The following is a 22,623-nucleotide window of genomic DNA, read 5'->3' as shown; positions in this document are numbered from 1 at the left end:
TTGCAGCATTTGGACATTGTCACCTGAAGGTAAACAGAAAAATACACCATTTAGATTTCCCTGTGGACCTGAGAGTTTATCCTGCAGCACCAAAACCCCAACGCTGCTGCCTCTCTCTCGCTCCAGTGTCAGAGCTTGTTTTGTTATCCAGGGCTGCTGCTTGACATGCAACTGGATGCTTGTGTCTGGTAGGACTAAGGAGAGCAAACAAGAGTTTTTATAGCATTCAGGATGAAGTATGAAACTACACAAATTTCACATTTCTGCTGTCTGTTTTAAGTGACTGAAGTACTGCAGCAGAAGGCAGGAGATGCAATTTTCAAGTTCACCAAGGGAGCTTTTTTAAAATTTGTAAGTAAGTAGTCTTGTAACCATGATCATGGTGATGTGAGAGAAAAGGTTTCAAGGGAGGGGTAATTCCTTATATTAGACTGACAAGGGGATTATGTATTTTTTCCAACTATACTCATCTAATAAAACACACCCCTCTTTTTACAAACATATACACACAAATATAAAGTGCACACACAACACACACAAGAGTTAGGCCTCTACACTAGAACACTGTATATTTAAATACTGTTTAAATAAATTTACTGTTTAAATTGTTTCAAATGTATAGTTTTACATATAAGGTGGGATGCTAAAAATTTCAGGTTTTAATTTACATTTGAATTAATTCATAATACTTTTCTCAAGTGCTTTGGAAAGGGTTTCTCCTTTTTACTTTGCTTGTGTCCAACACAGAAAATGCCTTATGTTCATCTGCCTCTTGGAGGGCACTTTTTTCTTAAATTCTTACTGAATCCACTCTACCATGGATCTGCCTATATTGCTTAAGCATTTTCTTTTTTCTTTCTTGAACAGAAAAAATTGTTGCCTTCTATAGTAAACATTTCACTTTTAAAATCAAAGAATATATAATAATTTTTTGTGGGCATATATAATAATATAGATAATATGTCAATATATAAACTATAATATTATATACAGTAATTATGTCTATAATTAATTAAGAATTATAACAATACAATATATAATATATCAATTATTATTAATACATATTAATATAATAATTACATATATAATTAATATATATAAATTATAGATATAATATTAATTATATATACATTATATTAAAATGTAATTTCAAACTATATCTCTTAGGAAAATACTGTGGTTGTAAGCTTTTGATTATCTATAAAAACTTCCCATTACAATTGTAACTCACTATGGCACAGGAGAAGCAGATCTAGAAGTGCTGTTTTCGGAATTCAGTGCTTGGAAAACATAGTATGTAAGAGGGAGAATAGTGGCTAAAGTGAAAAAAAGCTAAGATAGACCAGTAAAAATCCATCTGGATTTCCACCTCCTGTACTTCCCAGCCTCCTGCTGGAAGAGTAAATACGTGGTACAAATTTCACTCTTAATTTACTGTAGAGGAATTGTTGGGAGATTTCGTGAGCAGGGGAGGTGCATTCAAGGCAGTCCTGCAATAAAAATGGCTCCTTTTACCTATTGGTTTATCAAGTTTACTCTTTTGTTTTGGTTAAGTTTGGTTTTTTTCATTTTTTTTTTCTTTAAATTTGAAGTACAAAAGTGCAAGGAAAGCAAAGCAAACAGCTGTTAGAGTGCTCTTTGTTCTTCAGTTCTGTTTGTAGTCTCTAAAAGAGAACAATCCTGCAAGCTTGATGCCTTTTCCATATATTATGTAGGCTGCCAGAGCTTTTTTTTTTTTTTTTTTTCTGGTATGATGTTTGTATCTCAATACCCTTGGCTGAAAAACTACTTTCTCTGTAATAGTCTGTGTAAGCTATTTTACAGCCATCCAGATACTCTCTGGTGAAGACCTTTGTTTCTTCAGATCTTGGGAGGATTTGAAATGGGAGCAGGATGATCACAAAGTGTGGTGATGGTAGAGGTGACAGGATGACTTTCCTGTCAGCACTACAGGTTTCCTGACCATACTGCAGAGTGTGGGTTAAACACTCACAGGAAGGATATTAACAACTTGCATTTCTAATTACCTGAAGCACCTAATAAATACAGTTTCCCCATAATACCTGCATAGGTGATGGTTGTAGCAGTTCTGTTGGAGATATTGGAGCTCAGTAAGATGGAGGTTTTAGCCAAGCTGCACAGAAACTCAGTAAAAAATCTGGAGCAGGAACTTTGAGCCATTCCTTAGTGTAAAATGTTTGTGTGTGACCAAACCAGAGTCCTCACAGCAAATTGAGGTGATGGCCTTTGGGTGATCTCTGCATTTTGAGTTTGTCTCCTTTCAAGGTCTGTCTGCAGAGTTTGAAGGTGCCTCTTTGTTCATACTCCACTAGGTTACAGTTATTTGTTCTTGATGTGGTTATTTCTTAGCTACTTTCTCTTATGCATAAACTGGTTGTTGTTTGCTCACTGTCCACCATCACTAAGGAGCTGATACCTACATCTCTTGACATCCTGGTTATTTAATCTTAAATAAGTTTGGTCTCAAATTTATGTTTCGACAACAAAACCAGGGATTGTTTTGTATATTTATTATAAACAAAGATAAGATAAAACCTTGCAAAAGTTGGTTACAATTCCTCCTTTTCCATGGCCAGCCCCACCTTTTCCTAGAGCTGCAGGTGCCTCTGCTGGAAACAGCAAGGGCTGCTGAGAGAGAAATCAGGACAAGCAGAAGAGGCTCCTCACTGAGCTGAAGAGGAGATGGGGCTGGATGTTCCTGTGATAACTTTATTGCTGGGGCTGACAATTGTTGGCAGGTCTGTAAAGAGAACTGACTGAGTGTCTCTGGTGTCACTGCTGCTGCCTACACACATTGCAGCCATGCAGGAAATGTGCTCTTTGATCTCCTGAAGCCCCAGGCTGTGTGCCAAAGCCAGGCCTAGCAGAATATTCCTGGCTGCCTTGTTCTGGCTGTGCTGGTTCAAGCCTGCTGCTCGTGGTATGAGCTAGGGGCTCTTGCCCTGATTTATGGACATATGCAGAGAATTGTTATCTCCAGCACATAAATTCATTATAACTATTAAACTAAGCTGAAATTGAACCTGTTGACCTGGAAGTGAATGGCTCCATAACATTTCATTAATCCTCTGAGATGTTTAATTCCTGCTAATTTGATATTTCAGATACAATCTTCTCTACAGATATAATGGCTTAATTAGTATACATTACATGATGTCTCTTCACAGTACAGCGTGTACAGTATTTATCCACTAGAAAAGTAATTCAGTAGAGCTCAATTATAATACATTGACTAGAGCATAAAAGTTGAAAAGAATATGTGCAGTAGTCATTATATTTTAAGCATAAACATTTTTCAAGCAGTCTTCTGTTTGCTGATATCTATTGCCTTCTAAAAATGATGCTCCTAAACATTTTGTTACAGCTTATTAAAATATTGACTGAGAGCACTTTTTGGTCATACCACCAAAATCCATGTAACAGAAATCTATTTTCTAGCATTCAGCTTGCAAATCTTTTTACTGAAGTCACTTGTTTCAGAGCAAGTCTGTGTGACAGTTCAGGACAGTGGTGAGCTGGGACTGCAGGGGACAAGCAAAGGGAAAGGTAATGGATCTTTGGAATGTGGTCATTTTTCTGCTTCCTTCCTGTGGGAAGTCGGTAGAGACACAGATGTGAGGAAGCTCTTGAGAGGAACCTGAATTTAGATTCAACCCAGCCACTCCCCCTCTGACCACTCTCTGCAGTCTAAAACTTAATTAAATTGATCTCTTTTTTTTTCTTTCTAACATTTATCTGTATTGTATATTTGAATGCTAGAGACTCCTTACTCCTACCTGGGATACATTGTCAGATTAATTCCGTGCATATCTGGAGTAGTGAAGGAATAAATGCTGAGGGAATAACGCAGTGTGAGTTTTCAGTCACCAGGTGGCGGCTGGGCTGCCCGAGCCGGGCTCAGGCCGATGGATGCAACACCTGCGGCTGCAGTCCGGCTTCAGTAAATTATCCTGGCGATTTTCCCTCAGTGTTAACTGACTCCTCCCTAGAGTGAACTCGAAACATCAGGAGGAGAAAGTGAACGTATTAGGCTAGGACGTTCTTATTTTCTTCTCTAGATTTCTCTTTTTAGAAGATGAAGGGTAATGGAGAGAATAAGAGGTCAGCCAGACCTACTTGTTCAGGAGGGATGAAATAGGAGGGCTCCAATTTTGTTCTCTGGTTTCAAAGCTCGGTGGTCTCTCTCTTCTCCCTCCCCCCTCCCTATTCCATGTGAAGTATTTCTTGAACTAAGAGGCTGAAGGGCAGTAACTGATCTTGGTGTTTCAAGAAGTTAAACATGCATCCCTTAGATTTCAGAGATTGCCAGATATATGAAGAGCATCTTCAAATTCTGAGGCTGGGGAAGGTTTCTGTTTTGTTTAAGCACTTGAACAAAATGGCATATGATCCTCAAAGTGCTCAAGGCCTCAGCTAGCACCCTGGGGTTTTACTCTCTCCTGTGTCCTCAGCTTTGTCACCTTCCCTTTTCTTTGATCATGCAGATGAGGCTACACTGCTCTGTTTCATCATCTTTTCATCCAAAAAGCTAGAAGGAAACAAAACCCTTGAGAAGCAACAGGGTCTAATTTCCACTGTGTCAATGAGGCCTCTATTCTCTTCACATTGAAATTGTTGGCAAAAGTCCCAGTAGTTAGATCTGGATTTCTCCCTCCTTAAAACAATATTCTTCCTTTTGTGCTTTATCCTCTGCTTGTCAGAATCAGCTGATTATGAGCTCCTGCACAGATGACATTTTATCTGCAGTAAGCAGGAAGGAGGCATGAATTAGGGCTTAGAAGAGAATCTTCAATAATTAGCCACTGAGGAAGGAAAACATCCAAAAAAAGGTACACGGATGGAATTTACTTATTTCATTTGACTGGGCTGGAAAGTTCAGCTGTAATGATAGTGGTTAAATTAATTATGTTGATTTGGTGACAAGGAAACTAGCATGTCCCCAAATTATGTGTATTATTTTTGAACCCAGATGAAGTAGCTGCACACTGTTGGTGATGTGTGTCAGAGTCACAGATGTCAGGTATTCCTCATGTGGGCTTTTCACCCCATGCTCCTTCAGGATGTGATTCATGATGGCACAATTTGGTCACATACAACCCTCAAGGCAGAGTTTGGGTAAGTGCAAGGCTTTAGTGGTTTCTCTGAAATCTTTATTATTGTGAATAACTGTGATGGACACAGTTTTGGATGCTGTAGTGGGTTGTGATCTCTGTCATGAAAAGACACGTTGTGTTGTAGCTGAAATGTGTCCTGGGGCTGTGCTGAGAGTGCTGCCCACCTTCAGCAGTGAATGGCAGAATGGTTCTCCATCATCACTCCCACACCTGTTACAGCTCTGTTCTGCCTCAGCTGCAGCTTTGGTGACCAGAGGTGTTTGTGGGCCTAGCAAAAATCACACACATCACACATGTCCCTGTATGGAATTAGAGAAATTCTCATGGTTGTCTTGGGGTGTAGAACTTAAATGTGCATCAGTTTCAACTCCTTGTGGCTGTTTGATCTCTTGTTGTTCTGGCAAACTGGTTTGTTTGTAACTTCTGACATGCTGACCTCTCATTCGTTGTTGTCAGTATTGTGCAAGTGAGGACCCACTGAAAGAACTTTTCCATGTGGCTGTGTGGAAGCCATTGACACCTGCAGACCTCTTGATTTTCTCTGTGAGCAGGTCCCAGTCTGTCAGGATATCTCTGAACAAATCTCCATCTTAACTTTGTGCTTGCAGTTTTGTCACTTTAATGTTTCATGGTGCCTGTGGGACATACATGTCAAGAGGCATCACATCTTGGAGGATGTTTCTGAATGGCCTTCATGACCTGATCCATGTAGGATTTTAGAAAGAGGACCTTGAATTTGATAGGGATAAAAAAAGACAGCCAATAAAATGAGCACAGCATTAGCAGAGAGAAATACTCAGAAGGTTCTTATGCATTGATAACTGATATCACTTATTTTCCTGAACAATAACGGATGTGGGTGTCTTTAAACTTTCCCTTTTATTTCCACTGAGGTGAAATCAGGCATGGGTGTGAAAGGGTGTGGGTGCTGATAAGCAGAAGGGTCACACCAAGATGCCATAGTAAAAGCATAGTTATTTTTAGAAGAAAAAAAAACTCAACACAATATTTATACCAGTTTGGCTTATTTTATTCCACTAATAACACATTTTGCCATGTATAACTTTGTCTGCGTAGAAACACTCTGCTCTAATGGTTTAGAAATTTTCATATGTCAGAAAAAATGTTCCTTACAGTCATTTGGACTTGGTGTCATTTTTATAGAGTGTGTATGCAATTCTACCTCCTGAAATAAACCCCACATGTTTAATCCTCTACTGCAGGAGCTGCAGGCACAGCTCTTCCTCTCTACCACTAGGCAGAGCTGCTTTGTGATCTCTGCCTTCCTCTGAGGCTTCTTCCTCCTAACCTTTTTTCTTATACCCTGCTTTTGTGCTTAAAACTTGGCTTCTTGTGAAAACTGTAAAGATAAATCCAGATTATTAGTCTGTCTGATACTCTGTTCTGTCTCTGTTTCCAAATAACAAGAAAAGCTTTGACAGCTGAGAGCCCAGGTGAGCTGAGGTGACTTAACCCATGGCCTGTGGCAGTGGCTACAAGTATTGCATGGCATCTTGAACTCTGCCTGCAGAGACTTTCACCCCAGGTGCTGAGGCATCGGTGACTCTGAATGTGCAATCTGTTAGCATCTTTCACTGTAACTGTTAATGAGTTGCAGGAATCCAGCCTGGAGATCAGGGATGAAAGGCTTGTGTTGGAGCTGCTTAGTGAACCTGGTTCCTCCATCTTTAGGAGCTCAGAAAACTCCTCCACCAAGAGAATGACCTTTGCCAGGTCACAGGGACTGATGAGCACCTTGGCCTGTGCAAATCCCAGTTCTGAAGCCAGTCTTGGAAGCAGAAAGGAGTGATTTCCTGCTTTCAATGGTATTCTATATCTTTGTTAGTTTCCTAACCTAGGAAATCCTGCATCTCTTAAAATTGTATTGAATAATATGGAATAGAACATTCTCAGGTTAGTGCTGATAGGTTTGGATTGAGTACTTCCTGGAATTCATGTTTTTAATCTGCTCCAGTCCATCAGGGTGACCTAGTGAAAAGGGAATGGGAAAAAGGCAACAAAGAAACTGTCAATACTGAGACAATTTAATTACAGTATTTTGCTTCTACAAGAATTGCCTACATTGAGAATACAAAAATAAAAATCAACTCCCAAATCCTTGGCAAAGTACAGCTTCCACAGGCTTCCTGATGCTTTAGACATTCTGGTGCAAAGATACATCATGAAGTTGTGTGTGATTTACAGAAACGAAAGAGTAAAATATAAAAAAGAGAAAAAGAGTCTATATCTGTAACTGTCATCCTCACAGGTGGGCTTCAAAGACCCAAAACTTGTCACCTAGGAAACTTAAAATCTTCCAGAATTCTCTCCTTTAGTATAAACATTTTTAAAAAAACCTCAGTATTGTGATTATTTCAGTGAAATGTGTGGATTTATACACTGCGCATGGAACACAAAGGTGAAGGGTTTGAGGTCTCTCCAAGCAGGAGGTTTGAGCTTTTTGCTCTTTCAAAGCCAATTAGATTTTGGCCAAAGCTTTGTGGTAGAAGCAGAACCAAGTTCTCCACCCCTCTTCTTCTCATTTCATAGGTGTCATGTGGCTGGGGCTTTGTTCCCTCTACTTCCTTTGATTTACACTGTCATGTAGACACATCAAAGCCTATCCTTTATTTATTGCAGCTAGCAAGAGTGTGCTATAGACTTAATTCAGGATATGGACTCAAATCCTTCCCTGGAGCAGAGTGGAGTACTTTGTCATTTGCAAACACTTGGAAGCACAGTGCTTCAGAGTTCCTGTAAACAAGAATAAATTCAAGGAAAATTTTGAATTACATGTGTAGTTTGAATGAATACATTGGAAACAGAGTAGCACACAGCAAGACGAATCTATCCATCATGGGCATTTAGTGCAGAGCCTGGATTTGCTTTTCTTTGCTATTCACATAGATTCGATCAACATCGCACTTCTGTCATTCGCTAAATACATGGGCTCTGCTCGCCGGGACACCAGCTCATCAGTTACCCAGTGAGCAGCCTGTCACAGGGCCTGCACAGGCCATTTGTAACTGTCACATCCCCCCAGATCAGAATCTTCCCAGAGCCTGATCCATCCAGGCCTTGGAAACAGGCTTGCTGCACCTGAGAGCAGCCTTGCTGCTTTGAGCGGGGATGCTGGGCCTGGTGCAAGGTGTGCAGTTGGAAAGTCTGGCTCTCTCCAAGTTGGAGTGTAGGCACCTGCCTGCAGCTCTGGTTTTTGCCTTATTTTTACATCAATATCCAAGAATAGTGGCCCTCACTTCAACTAACTGATTTTGGAATTCTCTCTCTAAAGTGGTAGTCTGCTGTATTTTTTAGGATGATGCCTCAGTTTAGCTTTTATATTTTTCAGATTCTGTGCTGCTTTAGGTTTTTTAGGATGATGCCTCAGGTTTAGCTTTTATATTTTTCAGATTCTGTGCTGCTTTAGTGTGTAAGTCTAAGCTTCATATTAGGGGATAGTCAGTTCTCTTCACAGAGTAGGGAGACAAAACAATTCCTTCTCTAGCTGGGGATCCAAGAACAGCTGATCCAGATCTCAGGCCCAAGAACATAAACAATGTGGACCAAAGAGAGAAAAACAAGAAGGATGGGATTTCATGGGCTAGAGCTGTAATTGGACAAGTAGCTCCAATATGCAAATGGACCAAAACCTATAAAAGTGTGAGACCCCGTGACCTGTCATCCATTTTTTTGTCCATTTTGGGTTGTGCTGCCCAAGGTGGATCTATTTGAGGCCTCTTAATAAATCCCTATTTTATTCTTTAGCTCTGTCTGGTCTCTGTTCTAGGAGAGCCTTCACAAGGCATCAAGGAGAGCTGCAGGAAAGGCGTAGAAATCATGTTACAAACTTGATGTGTAGGCAAACCCAGGCACAAGTGCTAAGAAAGCTGCACTACCTGGAGTGAATCCCTGCCCCATTGCCAGAGCTTTTGTCAAGCTCTTTCAGATGCCAAACAACTGTGTGAGTTACAAGGTGCAGTTTTTTGTGGCTCATTTTCTTCCATATTTCTGCCTTCTAGAAAGCTAAGACTTTACATCCTTTCCTGAGACTGTTTTATGCCTTCAGCTGCGTTTTTTTTCTAGACCTTAGTAAGTTCCTTAAAAACAGTCAGAATGATAATTTGCAACCATAACTGGTTTGGATCTGAAAGGGTTTGTTCTTTTTTCCCTCCCACAGTTCAGTGCTTTCAGCTCCAGCTGTGTTTCCATGTGCTTTTCTTCTTAGTTCTTTGCAGGGAAGTCGAGGAGTTTCATAATGATGATGCTGGACAGCAAAGCAGAGTGTTAACATTATTTTAGTTTCCTATATCCTAAAAAACTGCTGTAACATGGATCATATCTTTGATCCCTAATCTAGACTGAGTTCTCTTTCATGTCTTTTTAAGATTATGGTCTATATTAAATGAATAGCTGATGATACATTTCACTTCAACAGAGCAGGAGCTGTGTAGTGGCTGCATGTAGTTCTAAGCCAAAATTTCCCAGGGATTTTGTACTAAGGCCAGTTGCTATAGACTAAGTGCTCTTTAGGACCTGCTAAAATAAGCCTGGTTATTTGGATTACAGACTCCCTGAAGATTATTGACATTATAGGCTTGGTAGAATATAATACTTCTTTGGGAGCATTTGTATTTTGTCACTGCAGTAATGAGTGTCAATAAAAGAATTAGGGTGACCTAGGACATTTCAATCATGTATGTCTCCATTCCTCCATTTTGTCACTATAGCAAACAAAGGGGAAATTTTAGTGAAATTTTAGTCCTGGAAGACTGCTGATAAATCTCAGGTTCTTCTTCAAAAAATTATAATAAAGCATTTTTGTGTCTTGTACACATGTTCCTGATTAATTCTTTTAAGGTTTGTTATCATCTGGGGAATTGGTGTCTACTTGCATTTTTGTTGTTATCACAATATACCAAAACGGTGAGCAATGGGTGCACTGCAGTGGGAGGATGTCCATGCCTCTACATCTACCTGCCTATGTCCTTTTTCCAGCTGGAGATTTTGCCTGGGCAGGCCTCCAGATGTCTGGAGGACTGTCCAGAGCATCTTCTGAAACATGGCTGCTAAAAAGCCAAGTTTTTCCTCTATTTCTTAGCCCTTGCTTAGGGCAGCTGCAGGATGTGCTTCACGACTGCATCAGCGCTGTTACTCCCAGCAGCACAGGAACAGGCAGGGCTGTGTGAGGAATCCCTGCACTCCTTGCAGACATCCAGATGAAATCTGCTGTTTCCAAGGGAGAGCCTGTCACAGCCCAGCAGATCCCACTAGTGCAGGACTCTTCTGGTAATCAGACTGATAGTTCTTATCCTCAATTTTGTGCCATTACCCCTCAATAGCTCCCCTAAGGACTAAAACTTGCTTTTTGCTCTTGCACACCCTTCAGATACTTGATGATGACACTGCATTTTCCCTTCTCTCTGCCTGCCCTGAATCCAGCTTTGATTCACAATGAATCCCAGCACACCCATATCATTTATGCTTTCACATTTTAGTTTCCAGTGAGTTTGTAAACATCTTTCTTTGACAGTACCAGGATCTCATAATTGTGTAGATTCTGTATCATTGCATTGTTTCAGTGACATTTCCCACTTAGGAGGGAAATGCCAGACTTCCTTGGTGTCTTTGCTATTCGCAGTTTAGGTCAAACCCTGCCTGCACACTAACACACTTGGCTGCATGTTAATTTTAGTTAATAGCTATTCAGTAAAACAATGCATCCAGCTCAAGATATATGGCACAAATTAAGCTGAATGCCCAAACAAATTCAGCAACAGACCCTGGCCTCAGTGGGCTCTTTAAGTCCAGTGTAACATCCATTTACATTGTTTTATTTCTCTCTCAAACTGTAACTTGCTCCCTGTGGGGTTACATTGACTCAGTTTCATTTTCACATTGTACTGGCACCACGATAGTCTTGCATTTAAATAGTCTCATTTCATTTTGATATCATGATGTCACCTCCACAGAGGTGTTTTGAGGCTGCCTGGAGAATTCAGAGCTAATGCCCAGGCAGGGCCATCAGCTGACACATGGCTGTGCTGCACAGCAAGCTCAGCTTCCATTTCCCAGCCCAGATTTTCTCTGGACTGATCACAAAATGGATTTTTATATCCTTTGAGCCCAGTTCCCCCTGCCACTGACAGAAAGTGTATATGTATGGGAAATATGGCTTCTGGGAAAGGTGATTGTTTTGGTCATGTGCAGGTCAGCAGTAGCTGGGACAGGACACAGGCAGGGCAGTCTCTCATGCCACTCTTATGGGAATAAATCACACAGGACTCCATTTTCTTCATGGTGGAAAAAGGCCGTTCTTTATTTACATAACTCCTTTTTATACAGTTTTACAGACCTCATGTGGGACTCCAGTTGGTTAGTAGTAGCTTTCTTGCCAATTACTTTATTGGTTAGTAACAAGTTGTTATTCTATATTGATTGGTCACTCAAACCCTTGGTGTGTGCATGCAGGGAAAGTTGTTTGAGAGATAGTTTTCATTTTTCTATCTAATGGTGTGAAAACAGTTTATACAGGTGTAAGTTGCTTTTTTTTACCAGATCGTTATGTTAACAAACTGCTCACAACAGGATTGCTTTCACCTGGGAGCTTGCAACATGCTAGCTTGACTTAGAAGACATGTCAGGCCAGCCAGAGCAGGCCTGATTTTATAAGGCTTTTCTTTACAATTTTTCTACCTTACTGCAACAACTCTTGCTCCATGTCTAGAGCCAGTGGAGAATTTGCTGTTGTGCCTTGTCATGGTCAAAGTTACCTGCAAAAATCCCATTTTGCAGGGAAGTGTAAATCCATCCCCTAGATGTTGTGGAATGTGGGTGTCTCTGTCGTCCCACCTGGCTGTTCTGGAGCCAAGAACAAGCAGCCATGAGTGAGCAGATGCCCTGAGCCCTCTGAGAAGCACACACAGAATTCCTGCAGTGCCCCCTGTGCCCTGAATAGCTCGGTGACACAAAGCACTGCCAGCTGTAAATGTCAACATCCCAGTGGCAATCCCTGTACGTCTGTCTGGACTCAGCATTTCACAAACAACTCGCAAATGCTGTCCTGCCACGTGGAAAATTGTGCTAGAGCACCCTCCCCCAGCTCAGCTTGAGCCACTGGGGAAGGAGGGATCCAAGTTCCCACTGTCCATAGCCTGTCTCCAAGGCCAGGATACAGATCTGTGGCTTTATCCCACACCCTCAGCTCCAAAAAGCCTCTTCATGGCAGTATCACTGCCTGTGCTTTAGGTCGAGGGGTTTTTTATTTATAGAGTTGCCATTAAATCAGTCTAACACAGTCATGCAGTATTTATGGTGAGATTAGATACATGACTGCATTCACGGCAAAGAGAGATTTTCACTTCTTGATGGAACATCCACTCTTAAAGGAAACCCTGGCTTTAATGTGTTTCTTTCCCTACTTCTCTAAGATTTCCAGGGAAAAAGTCAATCAAGCTCTTTGACTTTAAAGGTGAACTCTTTGTGGTTAGTGTTTTTCTTTTAATTATTTTGTTTAAAAATAAATGAGTTCTGCAGCTTTTGAGCTTGAGGGTTGGTGGCTTGATTTTAATTCTCTCCAACAGCAGTGAGACTACTTGGTGTGAACCTACAAAAGCAATTCTGAGAAGCTGCTGGGTTTAGGCATTTCTAGAATGATGCAAGAATAAGACCATTTGTTAGAGCTACCTCTGGGATCCAGTGCCTATGTGCATTTGTCAAAGGACACAATATTGAATGCTTCATTTTCCAAACACTGAGGTAAGATAAATTATGTCTGGATGTTGAGCCTTCCTGATACAAATCAGTGGCATATCAATAATAGGATTCAGCTTTTAAAGTAAATGTGCTAAGATCCTAGTGGGAAATAGGCTACCTTTCATGGACTTGTGCAAGGAGTATTTTCAGTGGAGCCTGCATTTTATTCTGGCCCATGGACTAATGGGAAAGTAAGTGTAGAGAGACACAAACTAAAAGGGCTTGAGATGATGCTTTGGAGCAAGCCTGACTGACTGATGAAGTACTCAGGGCATTCAGAAGCCCATGCAAGTGCTTTAAGATTAGAGATGAAGAAATGATGCTTTTGAAAGGACACATGAGACTTGGAAGTTAAAGTGAATGGGGAAGGAAGGCAAACAATATAAGGGACTGATTATTTGCTGTACTAGTGTTTGACTTGAGAGGCCCAGGTTCAAATCTTCTTCTAAGTCTTAAATTACAATTAGTTAGGTGGTTTGATTCCAGACTTCACTTTTCACATCAGGCTCAAGTCCAGTTCTGAAATCTGTTTGTTATGACTGACATTTTATATTTATTTTAAAGTACTTTTGCTCACTTACAAGGTCCTCAATAACACTTTCATGGACTGTCTTTCAAGGTTGACTTTTCCCTCATGCTTTCCAAAGAGTATCTGCTAATTCTCTGTTACATTCTTATTCATCACAGCCTGGAAATAGTAAAGGCTTGAGCTTCATGCCCTGTGGCTTTAAAAATGCCATTCTCCTTAATGAGAAAATACTGAATCTGCTTTTTCCTCATTGAATTAGAAAGTAAATTCTCCCAGGACTCTAAAACACAATATACAAGTTATTTAGCTATGGGACCCAGGAATTGCTCAATTCCTAATTTATCTCTGACTCATATCCAGGACGCAGAGAAGAGTTGGATTATTTTACCTTCCATGTACACCACACATCAGCAGCAGGTGCACTGTTCCTCCACTGGCTTGATGTGATAAACATGCTAAAAGGGAGAACAGCAAATAAAGGGAAGAAAAAAGGCTGCACCCCTTTGGTGCAGAGGGATTAAGGATTAAAAAAAAAATGAGAAATGAGCAAGTGGAAACTAAAGAAAGGTGAATTTCAGCCAAAACTGAAAATGTGTCACAGATGAACACATGTGCTGCAGTGGGCAAACCCTCCAGCAACACAAATGACCAAACCCCAAAACTTCATGAGCTCATGTGCTGGTTCCCTTTTGCTTCCTTAGAGACTATCAAAGAAATAGATTTGCTTTCCAACCCTTTCACCCCAGCGAGTGGAAGCAGCCCCAGGATTATACCCAAGAGTTCTGGATTAATTTAATTGCTTTGTCACAGGTTTCCTACTGACAAATCCAGGCTATTGAGTTCCTGCAGTTGTGCTCCAGTCCGGCACAGCAAGTCATGTCATTGCTTCCTTACCTCTAAAGGACAGGAAAACCCATGTTTTAGAGCAGATTGCTGTGGACAAGGACCACAGGGTGCTTGGTGCTCTCATGGTTAAGTCCCTGTTGGCTTGCAACTTTATGTTCTTGTCAATCAAATCAAGAGAAGGTAAAAAATATTTTGGGAGGAATATGCTGGGACATTTATCTTGAAATACTGTCATTGTCACAGGAGCCTCCTCTCTTAACTCATACTTGAAAAGGCTTTTTCTCCTCCCATCTGCTCCATGCAGATATTCAGTCTGGACTCATTGATTCCTAAACCCTGTGTGTCATTGTAAATTAATATTTTACTATGCCATGTAGTTTGAATTAATGCTGGCCCTCCATGACTCTACTTTTATTTAGGCTCTCCAGGGCTTAGTGGTTTATAGGATTATAGAGTTAAACTCAACTAAGTAAAAAAAAGGAGAGTGAGAAATCATACTTTTACTACTATTGAGAAGTGTTTATACAGCTGCATGTTTCTACTTCTTTCACAGTAAACATTGTTTTATTCATGCTTATTATAATGTATTCCTGGGTGATAATTCATACAATACAAGGCATCTCCCTTCCCTTTTGTATTTAATTATATTTATATTATTTGTTTACTGATGGCAAATGCTTCCATAGATGAAAGTAGATAAAAGGAACAGATGAATCAATAGATGAATAGAAGAATCAATCACAGAAGGAAAAACATGTATTAGCAACAATCTGCTGGCTTTTAAAAACTGGGGCAAGCAAGAATGTGATACTTTCTGGTAACTCTGACTACTGTCACTGTACAAGAACTGAGGACAGCAAACAGACCTTATCTTTGCCTCCAAAACTTTCTGTACAGAACAGACCTGTTAGGTTGGCTGCCATGAGGTCAGACTGAGAGACCAAAGGTTGCTTAGCTCTGCAAAGGTCAAAAATGCAACCTGGAATGCTTGGGTGGCCAAATATCCTTGGCTTAAGACTTCTCTAGAGCCAACAGAGTTCCCAACAAATATTGTGAATACACAATTTTCACACCATCAGAAAGTTGAACTTTTTATAGATTCTTAAAATCTTTGTCACTGCAGCTTCTCTTTAATACTTTGACCCATTAAATCTAATGCTGGGGGGAAGAAGTTCCTTTGATTACTGTTATTGATTGGTCCTTACTGGTGAATAATAACTTTCTTAAATAGAAGCATTTAAAACATTCAGAGCAAATTCTTCTTTCACTGACACCAATATAAATCCAGAGACATATGGATGGATTACAGATTTATGCTGGTGTAGCTGAATGTGGAATTTTGCCCTAAGTCTTTAACAACCCATTAGGAATAAATAGCTTTTTAGCTAATGAAAATGTAGCATTTTTTGTTAACGGCTTCATGATGATATACACAAGTGCTACATTACCTTGATAATTGGAAAATTTACTTGCCTTTATTCCTTTGGTAAAACATGGACCTATTGTAGTTGTTCCATAGGAAAATAACTGAGCCATAAAATCCAGACCCCCAAAACATGCTCATAGCATTTAAGAATAAGCAAAATGCAACTATAAGCAACTAAGTTCTCTTTGATACTAGCTGAAAACAGAACCATGAAAAATATGGTAGTGTTGAGTTCCCAGGGCCAAATGGGGACATGGCACAGTGGAGAAGTTTCAGAGTGATCTAACTGCAGCCTTCCTGTACCTGAAGGAGCCTACAGGACAGCCTGGCAGATCCATGACATGGCCACTGGCAGGTACTGTAAATTCCCTCAGGAAATGGTAAAGCTGTCCCTCGTGGCAGGCTGTGCTTCAATAAATCTGTAAGGGTTTGAAAATATCAAATGTGTTTCACAAGCTGTACTTTGATTCCCCAAGTTGTCACAAACAGCACACAGAACTGGTGTGTGGGTCTGTTCCTGGCTGGAGCACACCACGTTGCCTTTCTGTTGCTTTGATTTCCCCACTGTTACTGTCTTCTTTTGCTTTGAAGTTCTTTGCTTTGGGGATTAATTCCTGCTCTGTATTTGGAACACTCAGTCAAAAACTGTACCTGAAGATGCTGGTGCTTCTGTACTATGAATCACAATTGGATCCTATTTTGGAGGAAACACAGCTAATGTGTTTCTGCAGGGGAAAAGAGCTTCTGTTTGCTTTGATTTGTTAGCCATTCCAATTAACTTCTTTGTGTTTGTTTGAGAAACTGAGCTCCAGTATCCACAGCGGAGTCAAACTCCATGTTTGGCCTTTAGACCAAGTGCAGTCATAGACCAGGACAGTGTGGAACACTTCTTACAAGTACTTAAGGAATGTGGTGTTTAAATGAAATGCATACACTTGTCTGTATATCCATAGACTAGGTGAGTTGTTATATGAACTGCCTTAAAAGCAGTTTTTAACCAACTATTTAATGCTCACCTCTGGCAGCAGACCTGATGTTCAAACACTGAAGATACCTTGCATGTGTTTCCATGGGGTTTCAGACTTTGTGACTTTTGCTTTTCCTTTGTTGCTGCTTTATTAGGAATGGAGACAGATAACTCAAAAAGCAATGTTGTCCATTTCTCAAAATCTGCTTATTAGGTTTAAGTCAAACATTTCTGCTTTCTGTCGTATTTACAAAAGCAATATTAATAAATATTGACAGAGCTAAGTAGTCTCTGGGAAGAAGAAGCCTTAAATTGCTCTGCAAACATGCTTTAAAAATTACCTACATAATACTGCTGTATTAAAATAATAATCTGAATGAGACTACTTGCTTGAATACTGCTTGTTTTGCTTCCCTTTACATCCAGGAATAATGATGGATCTTGTGCTGGTTTTGAATGAAAATATCAGTTGGGGAGTGGATTTACATAATAAAATTAATAGAGCATAGAACGCTTTCAGCATCACTTTCTGATTTTCCTCTGTGTGTTAGAGAAGTTATATTTAAAAAGACAGATGATTGCAAGTTTGTTTAGAAAAACAAATCCTCTGGGCTGCGTGTATGAGATCATATGACAGCTGGTCCAGCTCACAGAACACTCAGGTTCCTTTTCTGTTCCTATAAAGAAAATCTGTAATTGTGCAGAGTGCCACATGTGGGGCAAAATGTCATCACTTATACATTTTTTCATATTCACTCGCCTGCTGCTGTCCATGTAGAGATGCCCTTCTTAGTTATTCTCTCTGAAGTGCACTCACCACAGAGGAGATCAGACATCTGTTACGCAGTCCAACCCCAGATTTTACTTTGCACTTACAAAGAGAAGATTTTGCAGGAAAATACTTTTCCATCTTTACACCCTGAATAACCAGTGGTTAAACAGTTTACGGTAGTCTGTGTCTGAGCTTTCTGTGACAGGAGACTAACAGGAGAGACACAACCAGGGGGAAAGGGGAACAATGGTTTCAACAGCTGAGCTGCTGGTTCAGCACACCCAGACCCCTTCATTTATTCACCCTGAATCTCAGTCCTCTTTCTGGAGAAAGCTCTAAAAGTGATATTTGGTCCTGTAGCCAAAATCTGTCTTATAGCCACACCTGTGTTGCTGCCAGGTTTGGACTGGTGCTGAGCTGCTCTCCATGACCTGCTCCAGGTTCTCCAGATGGGGAGAGGAGGGGACTTTGCTGCACCTCCTGGAGACCGAGCCTCTCACACCGGCTGCTTTGTGAACCTGTTTTAAGGCTTCTAAAAATACACTTTGAGCTAAGACCAAAGAGGAATTTACTAATTTTGAGGAAGGGACAAGTTTGCAATTAGCTACTAATGGTGCCCTAAGGGTGATGGATAAATGAAGGTTCAGGATAAAAAATAAATGTTTCAGGGTCTGTATAAGAGTGCAAAGTGGTTTCCTTGATCTCACTCTCCTTTGTGATAAATCACAGGCTATTTTTGGTTGGCTTCATTGTTTTCAGTCGTGTCAACAAGGACCTACCTAATACTAGAATCTGTTTTGTTATTTTTACATATAAATTCCACTTCATAACAGCAATAATACTTTCCAGGCAGCTCATTTGAGGATGATTGCTCTACTTCAGAGGTAGTAAAACTCACTGTGTCTCATTATACAACTCAAGGTGTGTGAAGCAGACAATTGCCTATAAACATGCTGCCTGATGGGTGTTAATGCTGCATTATATTTACTGTTTTCTTTTCATGGCTTCAGGTAGCATGATAAACCTTTTCCCCAGGAATAAAATTTGGAAAATATTTCCCTTTTTCTTGCCAGAGTGTTCTTCCTAGCCTGGCAGTAAATATGCCTCAGATATTCTCTAAAAATTGAAAAGAATATTCTCATCTTCACACTTTGGCAAGAGGTTTTACAGCATAAAAAAATGCCTGATTTGTTGTTTATGTGAGCAAGAGTGTCTTTGCAGAAATGTACAATTTATGCCAGAGTGTTTTAACTTGTGTGTTTAAATTAGGCACCGAACTCTGGTTAATTTCCCAAATAATGTCCCAATTTACATCAGCAGTTAAGCACGTGCTGAAGTGTTTTCCTCAAAAGACAAGTGATTTAGCAGTCATTCAGAAATGGGATGATCATTGGGATTCTTTTGATCAGCCCCAGAGAAACCAGAGATGCTCAGCTGAAAAAAAAGAGTCCCCTGCTCATATGGCTGGATGTGGAATTAGATGTCTGCATGAAGACTTTAATGGCTGAACATTTTGGCCATCATGTGCTTACCAGTGACAGTCTTAATTATTATAATTATTACTACAAAACCCCCAAATACCTCCCTGCTTCTTCCCACCCTGCAGTTGTCATCAAGTGGTTCAGCATGTCTATGCCTACTTGGAAATGCAAAGGTTCTCTAGTAGATGAAAATCAGAAACCTCATGCATTCTATTCCTGTTTAGAGAGTCCATCTGATTCTGTCTGGCTGTTGTAAACATTTAATTAGTAAGAAGAATACAAATATTGCTGGCCAGGTGTTTTGACCTTTTACAACACAGAACACTTTATTATTATTATTATTATTATTATTATTATTATTATTATTATTTGTTATTAGAAGGATTTAAGGAAACTGAGGCAGATTGTTACATGAGAGGTTTATGTAATGACAGATTTTCAGTGGTTCTGATATTTTGTGCTTGGGGTCTTCCAGCCAGAATGCAGGTGCTGTCACACAGACCATTGTGTAACCCTGAGATATCCTCTGTTCATTTTTATCAGCAGGAATCTCAGGCCTTTACATCACTTGTACTTTTACATCTCACACTTTCCTAACAGTAATATGATGATTGGTTTTAGTGGAGTGCTTAGGAAAATGGGGTTAGAAAAGATTTCCTGTGTTCCTGAGCCCTACCTGTTGCTGCCTTTGGCAAGCATGAGCTATAATCCCATTCACAAATAGTTAGGTTGTCTTGTCTCCACTGGAGTTATTCCAGAATCTTGGTCTTCTCACAAAGAACAGAACCAAATGTCCTCATTTTGTTGGTGGCTGATTTATACCAATGATTCTGGGGCTAATAATGCCCTTTCATTGCATTCTTTCTGCTAATGCCCTTTTGCTTCATGCTTCCCCTTTGAGGGATTTTGTCTTACTGAGGTATTTAGGAAAAGCATTTCTGTCCCTTTGACTATTTATTAAAGCACTTTTGGATCTGTCCCATTAGTGAATCTCTCCAACTTGTCTCCCTCTTCTCCCCAGCCATGATCTATAGGTACCTCAGTTACCTCTTGCCCTTTTTTTTATCTGCTCTTTTCCAGCAGAACTGTTCTGTGAGACAAATCATAGAACCTAAACCTCATCTGGTCACTTTCTACTGAAACTCAAATAATTGAAATGTCAATAACTTACTATTTAAAATCTATTCTACTTAATCTCCCAGAGTGGTGTGTTGGCAGATTGTGAATGTCACACTACTGATGAGCAAAGGACTTGGATAACTATGAGCTTCTAATCAAGAAATTAATCTAAAATTGTGTATCTGCGTAAGAAATGCTGGCACAGGAGGCTGAAGTGCTCACTAAAAGCAGTTGGGTCTAAAGTGATTACTAAAGCAATTCAGGGTTTCAGGGACTCTACAGACTGGAGATCTCTGCAGTGATTCAGCCCTTGTGCATCTGTTTGATCCTTCCCTGCTGCAGTGCTCCCTAACAGAGGCAGGGTTGCAGCATCCTCCTCTGCTTTGGGCTCACTGAGCCTCAGGGAGACCCAGGAATTGCCCCACTGGCTGAAAATTGTCCCTTTGGATTGGGCTGGCAGCATTGATATCACTGTGCTCTGTGTGTGTGCCAGTCCCCCTGATGAACCTGCCAAGGGACAAGTCTTGAAGCTGTGGATGCTCACATCTGTCAGTACTGGTGTCCCAAGAGATCTGCAGGTTCAGATGGACACCACCACAGCAGCTGCCTTTAGAACAGATTATCAGGACTTCAAGTTGTAAAACACATTAGATTCCAGGCAGCCACTCAGTAATGCTATTCCAGGGTTTTACAGTTTATCCTAGTGATTTGAATAATAAGCAGAGTAACAGTTTATTCTAACCATTTGAACTGCACATCAGCGAGGTAACTGGGAATTTATTAATAAATCTAAGAGCTTACACATTGCATTTCAAAGAGACTCACAGACAGGAGGTAATTAATAACCTGGTGCCCCTGATCTGTCTGTAAACTTCAGTTCCTGTCACACACACCTTAGTTCCTGTGAAGTGCAGTTATGATGGCTGAGATTAAAACACAGCTTTGCAGATCTCAGATGTTTCTGTGTGTAAATAGAGGACTTTGACTTTGATCTTACAAGGGGTGAAGCAGAGCACTCAAGCTGCAAGTGATTATCCTCTCTCTGGCCAGCCAGCAAAGGGAATGTAGTTTAGTGTTAGTAGTTTAGTGTTTGAGTGATGCCTGCCAAATGCAGTTTATTTCCCACTGGCTGGAGAGGGACAGGCTCCTACCACAGGCCCTACAAAACCCACCATGGGATGCTGAAGTTCCTCATTGGCACTGAGTGTTCAAAGGCCCAAACGCAAATGATGAATCTTCCTTCTATGCAAGTACTTTTCAGCACATTCCACCATCCCAGGTTGCTCCAGTTCCCATCCAGCCTGGCCTTGGGCACTTCCAGGGATCCAGGGGCAGCCACAGCTTCCCTGGGCACCCTGTGCCAGGGCCTGCCCACCTGCACAGCCAAGAATTGCTTCCTAATATCCAGCCTAACCCTGCCCTCTGTCAGTTTAAATATTTGCATGAGAGATCTCTCCTGACGCTGCCATCAATGGTTTGTAGTCAAAGAGTCAGAGATTCAGTCCTACTATTTTAATAGTTTATTATTTTCCCAATTGTGTCAGGATTTCTATATCAGAGGTTAAATCCTATCAGTAGAACTCAGAGGCTTCCTGATGACCATCTGAACATGGGTTGTCCTTACAGTGATTAAAGGTTCTGAACGCTCTGTACAGTTACTTGGTGTAAATATTCATGTCTAAAGATAAGAGAAGTAATCTACCAAAGATCACACAGGACAACTGTGGAACAAGTGAGAAATGGTAACCTGGAGTCTTTGCTTGGCAGCAAGATTCAGTTTTACCTGTTCCATGAAATAATATAAATAAGTAGACCAAGGTTAATGAAAAAACTTTCTAATCCACAGCTTAAATATGTAGTTTGAGGGTACCTTTGACTATCATAAATGGGATCAAAATCATATTTTAAAAAAGTTAGGAAATAGCTTTGCACACTTGATTTCTTAAGTGCAGAAGAAATGTCATTCTTGCAGCCTCTGCTTTTTCATCTGATTATTGCTAATGCAAATTACCAGTAGGAAATGCATAAATCTGCACTGCAGTGCTTGAAGTTTGTGCAAACAGCAATTTTTTTTTTGCAAATATATCTATCAATTTCAGCTCTGTAATGCAGAATGCTGCTTTCTTACTGAAAGACTTCCCAAATCTTGTTGTCACAGATGGAATATCAAATTTTTATTTCTTAAAAACTGTGCAACCATTTTGGATTTTGTTAGGTTTTTGTGAGTGTGTAGAACAACAGAATTTAGTCTCAGTAGGTGGTTTGAGAAGACGGAAGTTGTACTTGGAGGAAAAGCTTCACTCCTGATCAGAAAGGGTGAAGATAAAACACTCAGCAAAACATTTAATAATGGATCATTTTCCTCCTCTCTTCTAACAGGAGACAATTAGAAAATAACATAATGTTGGAAGAGGAAAAAGGAAACAAAGCTATAGAATTGCTGAGCAAATCCTCTCTTGCATTTCAGAGGCAGGATTGGAGAGATGTTGACATTTTAATATTTTGTAAATTACTCTGCAACATGTTTTCTGACGAATCTAATCTAGTGCCTCTTCCAAACTGATATTTCATCCAAGAATGTTTGGGCAAATATATT

This window comes from Pyrgilauda ruficollis, unplaced genomic scaffold (assembly GCF_017590135.1).
Source record: "Pyrgilauda ruficollis isolate IOZ18807 unplaced genomic scaffold, ASM1759013v1 scaffold6, whole genome shotgun sequence".
Taxonomy (NCBI): domain Eukaryota; kingdom Metazoa; phylum Chordata; class Aves; order Passeriformes; family Passeridae; genus Pyrgilauda; species Pyrgilauda ruficollis.
Note: the sequence above shows the minus strand (reverse complement) of the source record.